Source organism: Sminthopsis crassicaudata, chromosome 3, assembly GCF_048593235.1.
Source record: "Sminthopsis crassicaudata isolate SCR6 chromosome 3, ASM4859323v1, whole genome shotgun sequence".
NCBI lineage: Eukaryota > Metazoa > Chordata > Mammalia > Dasyuromorphia > Dasyuridae > Sminthopsis > Sminthopsis crassicaudata.
In genome coordinates this window covers 501,419,385-501,427,847 of record NC_133619.1, presented here as the reverse complement: position 1 = coordinate 501,427,847, position 8,463 = coordinate 501,419,385, and the positions used below count along the sequence as shown (strand labels likewise).

The window sequence follows — 8,463 nt, the reverse complement described above, 5'->3', positions numbered from 1 at the left end:
AAGTATTTGGGAATCCATCTACCAAAGAAAAGCCAGGAATTATATGAGCAAAATTACAAAACACTTGCCACAAAAATAAAGTCAGATTTAAATAATTGGAAAGACATTAAATGCTCTTGGATAGGCTGAGCGAATATAATAAAGATGACAATACTCCCTAAACTAATCTATTTATTTAGTGCTATACCAATCACACTCCCAAGAAACTATTTTAGTGATCTAAAAAAAATAACAATTCATATGGAAGAACAAAAGGTCGAGAATTTCAAGGGAATTAATGAAAAAAAAAATCAAATAAAGGTGGCCTAGCTGTTCCTGATCTAGAACTATATTATAAAGCAGCAGTCATCAAAACCATTTGGTATTGGCTAAGAAATAGATGATCAGTGACATAGGTTAGGTTCACAAGACAAAATTGTGTACAACTATAGCAATCTAGTATTTGACAAATCCAAAGATCCCAACTTTTGTGATAAGAATTCATTATATGACAAAAACTCTTGGGAAAACAGGAAATTAGTATGGCAGAAATTAGATATGGACCCACACTTAACACCATATACCAAGATAAGATCAAAATGGGTCCATGATTTAGGCATAAAGAATGAGATCATATATAGATTAGAGGAACATAGGATAGTTTACCTCTCAGACTTGTGGAGGAGGAAGGAATTTGTGACCAAAGGAGAACTAGAGATCATTATTGATCACAAAATAGAAAATTTTTATTACATCAAATTAAAAAGATTTTGCACAAACAAAACTAATGCAAACAAGATTAGAAGGGAAGTAACAAATTGGGAAAATATTTTTTACAGTTAAAGGTTCTGATAAAGGCCTCATTTCCAAAATATATTGAGAACTGACTCTAATTTAAAAGAAATCAAACCATTCTCCAGTTGATAAATGGTCAAAGGATATGAACAGACAATTTTCAGATGATGAAATTAAAACTATTTCTACTCATATGAAAGAGTGTTCCAAATCACTACTGATCAGAGAAATGAAAATTAAGACAACTCTGAGATACCACTACACACCTGTCAGATTGGCTATGATGACAGGAAAAGATAATGATGAATGCTGGAGGGGCTGTGGGAAAACTGGGACACTGATGCATTGTTGGTTGAGTTGTGAAAGAATCCAACCATTCTGGAGAGCAATTTGGAACTATGCCCAAAAAGTTATCAAACTGTGCATACCTTTTGATCCAGCAGTGCTACTACTGGGCTTATAACCCAAAGAAATACATAAGAAGGGAAAGGGACCTGTATGTGCCAAAATGTTTGTGGCAGCCCTTTGTGTAGTGGCTAGAAACTGGAAAATGAGTGGATGTCCATCAATTGGAGAATGGTTGGGTAAATTATGGTATATGAAGGTTATGGAATATTATTGCTCTGTAAGAAATGACCAGCAGGATGAATACAGAGAGGTTTGGAAAGACTTACATGAACTGATGCTGAGTGAAATGAGCAGAACCGGAGATCACTATACACTTCAACAATGATACTGTATGAAGATATATTCTGATTGAAGTGGATATCTTCTTTTTTATAGTTGTATTTTTAAAATTAATTTTTATAATTATAATATTTTCTTTGACAGTACATATTCATAGGTAAAATTTTTTTTTACAACATTATCCCTTGTACTCCCTTCTGTTCCAAATTTTTCCCATCCTTCCCTCCACCCCTCCCCTAGATGGCAGGCATTCCCATACACATTAAATATCTTATAGTATATATATCCTAGGTACAATATATATGTGCAGAACTGAATTTTGTTGTTGTTGTTGCAAAGGAAGAATTGTATTCGGAAGCTAAAAATAATCTGGGAAGAAAAACAAAACAAAACAGTGCTCACAGTTTATACTCATTTCCCAGTGTTCCTTTTCTGGATGTAGCTGATTCTGTCCATCATTGATCAATTGAAATTGGATTAGCTCTTCTCTATGTTGAAGATATCCACTTCCATCAGAATACATCCTCATACAGTATCATTGTTGAAGTGTATAATGATCTCCTGGTTCTGCTCATTTCACTCAGCATCAGTTCATGTAAGTCTCTCCAAGCCTCTCTGTATTCCTCCTGTTGGTCATTTCTTACAGAACAATAATATTCCATAACATTCATATACCATAATTTACCCAACCATTCTCCAATTGATGGATATCCATTCATTTTCCAGTTTCTAGCCACTACAAAAAGGGCTGCCACAAACATTTTGGCACATACAGGTCCCTTTCCCTTCTTTAGTATTTCCTTGGGATAAGCCCAGTAGTAGCATTGCTGGATCAAAGGGTATGTGCACAGTTTGATAACTTTTTGGGTATAATTCCAGATTGCTCTCCAGAATAATTGGAGTCTTTCACAACTCCACCAACAATGTATTAGTGTCCCAGTTTTCCCACATGGATATCTTCAACATAGAGAAGATCTAATTCAGTTCCAGTTGATCAATGATGGACAAAATCAGCTACACCCAGAGAAGGAACACTGGGAATTGAGTGTAAACTGTTTGCACTATTGTCTTTCTACCCAGGTTACTTTTACCTTCTGAATCCAATTCTTCCTGTGCAACAAGAAATTCGGTTTTGCACACATATATTGTATCTAGGATATACTGTAACACATTTAACATGTATGGGATTGCCTGTCATCTAGGGGAGGGGGTAGAGGAAGGGAGGGGAAAATTCAGAAAAGAAGTGAGTACAAGGAATAATGTTGTAAAAAAAATTATCCATGCATATATACTATCAAATAAATTATAATTATAAAATTAATAAAAAAAATAAATAAATAAAAGATAATCGCTTCCTTGCTCTCTTTCATTGGGAAAATGGCCATAGAAAAAATTAATCTTTTTACTTAATTTTTAATTACTAATTCAATTAATAACTCTTTAATAGTCCCCCATTATAGAAAAGTCAAAATCTCAGCCAGCTCTTTGATACCAGCTGCTCTGCTTGTCTTCAACTCCACCATCATTATTATCATGTCCCACTCTGCCCCACTCTTTCACCACCATCCCAACTCATTTTTTCAGTTTCTTTGTGGTGTTTCTTTAGATTGTAAATCCCCTCTGATAGGGGACTATCTTTACTTCATCTCTCCAGCACTGGTGCCTGGCACACAATGTTAATAAATGTCATATCATCTTTATGGATCCAAATCAATCATTTTATCATCTCAACAAGAAAAAGAACATATTTATATGGAAGATCTAATTGATGATTTGTGTAAGTTCTTCCAGTTGAAATTCTACAACAGACAAATACTTCTGTTGATTTTTCAGTCCTGTTTGACACTTTGTGATCCTGTCTGGGGTTTTCTTTGTAAAGACACTAAAATGGGGCAGCTAGATGGTGCAGTGGATAGGGTACTAGCCCTGAAGTCAGAAGGACCTGAGTTCAAATCTGGTCTGAGACACTTAATACTTCCTAGCTGTGTGACCCTGGTCAAGTCACCTAACCCCAATTGCCTCAGGAGAAAAAAAAAAAAGATACAAAGTAGTTTGCCATTTTTTTTTCTAGCTCATATCTAGCCAGTCTGAAAAGCAAAAGGATAATACATGGGCCTTTGAGAAATACTAGAAAACAAAGAGTTCTGGAGTTGCAAGGAGGGTAAGGAAAGGTTCTTTGTCATTCTGACCTTTTACATTCCTTAACCCCCTCACTCGTGGACATTACTATCATGCTATTTTGTTTGCAAAGGAGTGTATGAAAAGGAGTGGGGAAAGACTGAAAGAAAAGAAATAGAAAGAGACTTTGGACATCATAATGGATTCCACTTATGAATGTTCCTAGAGGTGAAAAGAAATACTTTACACTAGATGAGGTCTAAGGGTTTTGGTGCCTGAGATAGCTACTTGTCCTGTAGAGGGGGAAATCAGAATTCCTACAGGCAATTGGCACTTAGAAGAATAGAAGAACATGGACATAAAGAAGAGATTTCCAGGTAAATGTAGGAGAAAAAAATGCCTGAAAGAGAGCTTACAGATTGATTGAGTAGGGGAGATTCTTTATCATGGCACAGTATCTCCTCTGACACTGGTAATAATTGGCATTGTTCTAAAAATGAGACAACATGGAATTAAAACAATGTATGGTATAAGCCCTAAAAGGCAGAAATGGAAAGGACATAGAGGACAGAACCTAAGATGAATACTTTAGAAGTTTTGATTAGTTGAAAATACAGAGAAAAGAGAGGGATCAGATGATTATAGAGTTGTCAATCAGAGAATAATTGTGTAAACAGAAAAAAGAAGATGGATAAGGAAGAGGGTGAAAGAAATCATTTTTGTTCAAAACAGGCATAAAATGTGAAATTTTGAAAGCTGATGAACAAGAGTATATAAAGTAGAGAAAAGGAAAAAAGAAGGGGCAGAAAATAGCGGTAGATAAAAGCAAGTGAGAGGAATTGGTACATAAAACTTTTAAGGAAAAGGGATAACAAGAAGGGTGGGGGTGAGGGGAAGACGACAAGTAGGAACAGGGACATCTTAAAAAATTAAAATAACCAAAGGAGCCTCATATTGTATTTACAGCTTTAATAAAACATATCTATATATGCATATATCTATATCTATATCTATATCTATATCTATATCTATATCTATATCTATATCTATCTATCTATCTATATCTGCTGTCAACCTCTGTGAACATGCACACCACCCCCATACTACTTTGACTGCTTCCTTGATTTCTGGGCTAGAGATAACTGAATAATGTTCTAGGGCTTTTGAAGAAGCTATATCCCCATATCCCTGAGGGCACTGTCTTTTAGGACTAAATGGTTATCAAATCTTACCCCACTCTCTGTCACTATTTATGCAGGATTTTATGCAGGATTTAACACAGTAAGGATGGTTGGGATGGGGGGAGCACATGACATTCAACCAGGCAAAAAGGCATGATATTAATGTCCCCCCAAAGATGGGGTGGGTTAGGGACCATCAGAGTTCAGAATGGCAAAGAGCTTCCCTTACTATCCCCATGCAACTCCAGAATTCTTTATTTTCTAGTGTTTCTCAGAGATCCATCTATTGTCCTTCTGCCTTTTAGACAGTCCAGAAATCTATAATAAAATAATAAATACAAAGATTTTCTATGCTTATACCAAACCTCAGATTCAGTATTGCTTGAGGTACACTTTATTTTCTATGGCTTACTCCCTGGATTTGCTTAATAATACACCTTGTGGCTTCTAAAATATCTAGATTAGGTTAGAAGTCAAACGTTTATTAAACACCTACTATATGTAGGTGCTATGTTAAGTGATAGGAATACAAAAAAAAAGAAAAAGACATTCTCTGCCCCTAGGGACCTCACAATCTTTAGATTCTTTGTAGCTCTCTTGGCCCAGAAACAAATGAAATTCATGTTTATTTTATTTGACTGGAATAAGGTAGAAATTGTAAACAAGTTAGAGAGACTTTTCCATGTGAATATGGGGAAAAATTAATATACAATTGGATACAACAATTTGGTTAAATTTACAATAATAGATATTTCTTTGCATTTTCTTACCAATCTGCATCTATTCTTCCACCATGGGAGATGGGCAGGTGGAGGCAATGAAAGATCAGAAAAGCCCCAGTTATTATTACAGAGGGATGAATCTAGGTGCATACCAATTTCTAACCAGTTTATAGGTATGTATAGGGTAGATTGCAATTATTTTCTCCACAGCATAAGGTCCATGATGGATTTGTATCACTCAGGAATTTTTTTTCTTTACAATCCTTAGAACAATCCAACTCAGTGTGAGTATATTCATATCCTAAGAAAAGGATCAATAGGATCATAAATTTAGAATTGTAAGTGGGTAATCAAGGTTACTAGTCTTATTCATTTTAGTTAATAGAAAGTGGATCTGGCCATTGTCCAGTGAGAGCTGGAATTAGGAAGAACTGAGTTCAAACCAAGCCTCAGACACTTAGTAGCAGTAATTTGTGTAAATTACTTAATCTCTGTTTCAGTTTCCTTATCTGTAAAAATGGGAATAATAGCAACTATCTCATAGGGATGTTGTGAGCTGAGATAATATTTATAAAATGCTTAGCCAGAGGCTGACACATAATAGGTGTGTTCCCTTCCCTTCCTATTTCCACTGTTTCATATCTAGTAGCTCATCCTATGTTCCTTGAAATTTGAAGACATGTCAAAAAGATTATTCTTTAAAGACATTATGCCTTAAATAGATTACATTCTCTTCTCCTCTAGTTTCTAGTCAGTCTTTTTGGGGTAGGAAGAATATGATAATCATGAGTGAAATATAATGGAAAGAATTATGGACTTGGAGTAGAAACACTTGAGTCCACATCCATTGTCTGCAATATTCAAGTTTTCTGACCTTGGACAAGTGCCTTAATCTTTCTAAACTTCAATTTCATCACATATAAAATGGTGATAATACCACCTGAACTTATCTGCACTTCAGGAATGTTGAGAGAAAGCCTCAACTGATAGATAAAGGTAAGAAATTATAGGATAATAAAAGATTTCCCAAGAATTCACTCATGCATGGACTCCCCACTCCCACCTAATATCTGACTTGGCCAGGAAAGGGACAAGGTGGCGCCCTGGTTTTCTTACCATCATCATCATCAATCTTCTTATAGTGCACTTGGCTTCTGCATCCAATTTTCTTCTCCACCGAACAAGTCTTCAAACCAGTCAAACAGACACCATAATAAAATATTTTGCAGTAATTGCACATAACTATTCTTGGTTTCTGTGAACTTCGAGGAGAATAGCCGGGCACAGCACCTTAGAGACAGAAAGAATAATGTGTGTGTTTTTTTCAAATTGTCCTTTACTTTGCTTATTTTTATCATACCTTCACTTGCTGGACTTAATCCAAACAGGAATATACTGATCAGAATTCAGGGATAAAGCCCTGGGGAACTCGTTCAAAGAGAAGAGAACAAAGGGAAAAAATTATTATCAAGGAATCATAGAATCATATTTTTAAGGCTGGAATACCTTCGTGGTCAGATGTTTTCTATTGCATCACTCCTTATCTGAGATTCCAGGCTTATAGTTGGAATAGTTACAGAAGAGACCCCACGTCAATACCCCCAGAATGCTAGAACTCACCCCTCAAGAAGCAGAGCAGACAGAATCCCAGAAAGAACAGCTTGACCATATTATCCTTTTTTGGTTTCTGACTGTTGAGCCAGTGGATCATACTGATAAAGTGACAGGTAGGGCAGATTCTGGAACGCTGACTATTGACTGGTTTCCTCCCAGAGGCAGGTACCTTATAACATTTTGAACTGCTGCCAGAAGCTAATTGGGGCAGTAGAAAGAGTATAAAGGAAAAAAAAAGTCTTGAATGAGTATGATTTCTCAAACTCAGAGATAGAGGGTGTTCTAGATGTCTCTCTTCTGATAAATGGCAGTTTTCTGATGCCAAATCTCCTGATAGAAATGGAGATATTCAGTTAAACAATTCATCATCATATGTTTAATAAACACTTCTTTGTGTCTAGTTACTGTGCTAAATTTGTGAGGGATATAAGAAATACAAGACATGGTCCTAGCTCTCTGTCTTTCTGTGTGTGTGTGTGTGTGTGTGTGTGTGTGTGTGTGTGTGTGTGTGTGTGTCTTTCTCTGTTTCTGTCTCTGTCTCTGTCCCTCTCTGTGTCTGTCTTTGTCTCTTTCTGACTGTTTTTATCTCTCTGTCTTTCTGTCTCTATCTTTGTCTCTGTCTCTTTCTATCTTTCTTTCCCCCCATGTGTATACATAACACACATAAACACACACACACACACACACACACACACACATATATATATCCAACATACAATGTTATAGGAATTCAAAGAATCACATACATTCATTGAATCCCTGAGTCTTAGAGCTGGAAGGAACATTTGAATTGAACAACTAATTTCATGATTTTACAGGAGAGAATAATGAGGTTTAGATTTATGAAACCAAAGTGAAATTAGGGTTTCTGATGATCAGGGAGTTAAGTAAGGTCTAGTGGCAGGATCGGGGTTCAGGGTAGATTTGGCTCCCCTGCAACCCTTTAGGATTCAGAGCAAGGGTAGGGAGTTTTGGGGACTCCCTTCTGGTGGTGCAAGCAGTTCTCTGTAAAGGAATTTACAGACCCGAAAACCTAGATTGATAAAAGAGATTTATTATGGGTATTGGAAACATAAAGTCTGGTTAGGGAAATAGGTGAGAATAAAGAGAGGATGGCACTGGAAAAGAATATTATTCCAGTGGGAAGATCTGTAGAAAATGGAGTTTTGCACTGAGAATACAGTTCTCAGTGGACAGAAAGTCCTGGCAGTAAAGGGAATTGCCAAGGTCCATCTGCAAAGAACGTAGTTGATGGAAGCTCATTATATTGCTTGTCTTGGTGGGGGTTGGGAACCCCAAGGAGATCATCAGAATGGGGGCTGGGACTACCGGAGCAGATTAGAACCCATAGAGTTGTGAGAGCCCAA

At 36.4% G+C, this 8,463-nt stretch overlaps 1 long non-coding RNA gene across 1 annotated transcript; it reads right to left on the bottom strand.

The window, feature by feature from the left end:
• Positions 1 to 2,913: 2,913 nt before the first annotated feature.
• LOC141559739 (uncharacterized) lies at positions 2,914 to 7,235 on the bottom strand. Its single transcript, XR_012487542.1, has 3 exons — positions 7,103 to 7,235; positions 6,599 to 6,772; positions 2,914 to 5,783 (listed from the first exon to the last, which is right to left on the bottom strand). It is a non-coding gene; the product is annotated as an uncharacterized LOC141559739 (long non-coding RNA).
• Positions 7,236 to 8,463: the final 1,228 nt, after the last annotated feature.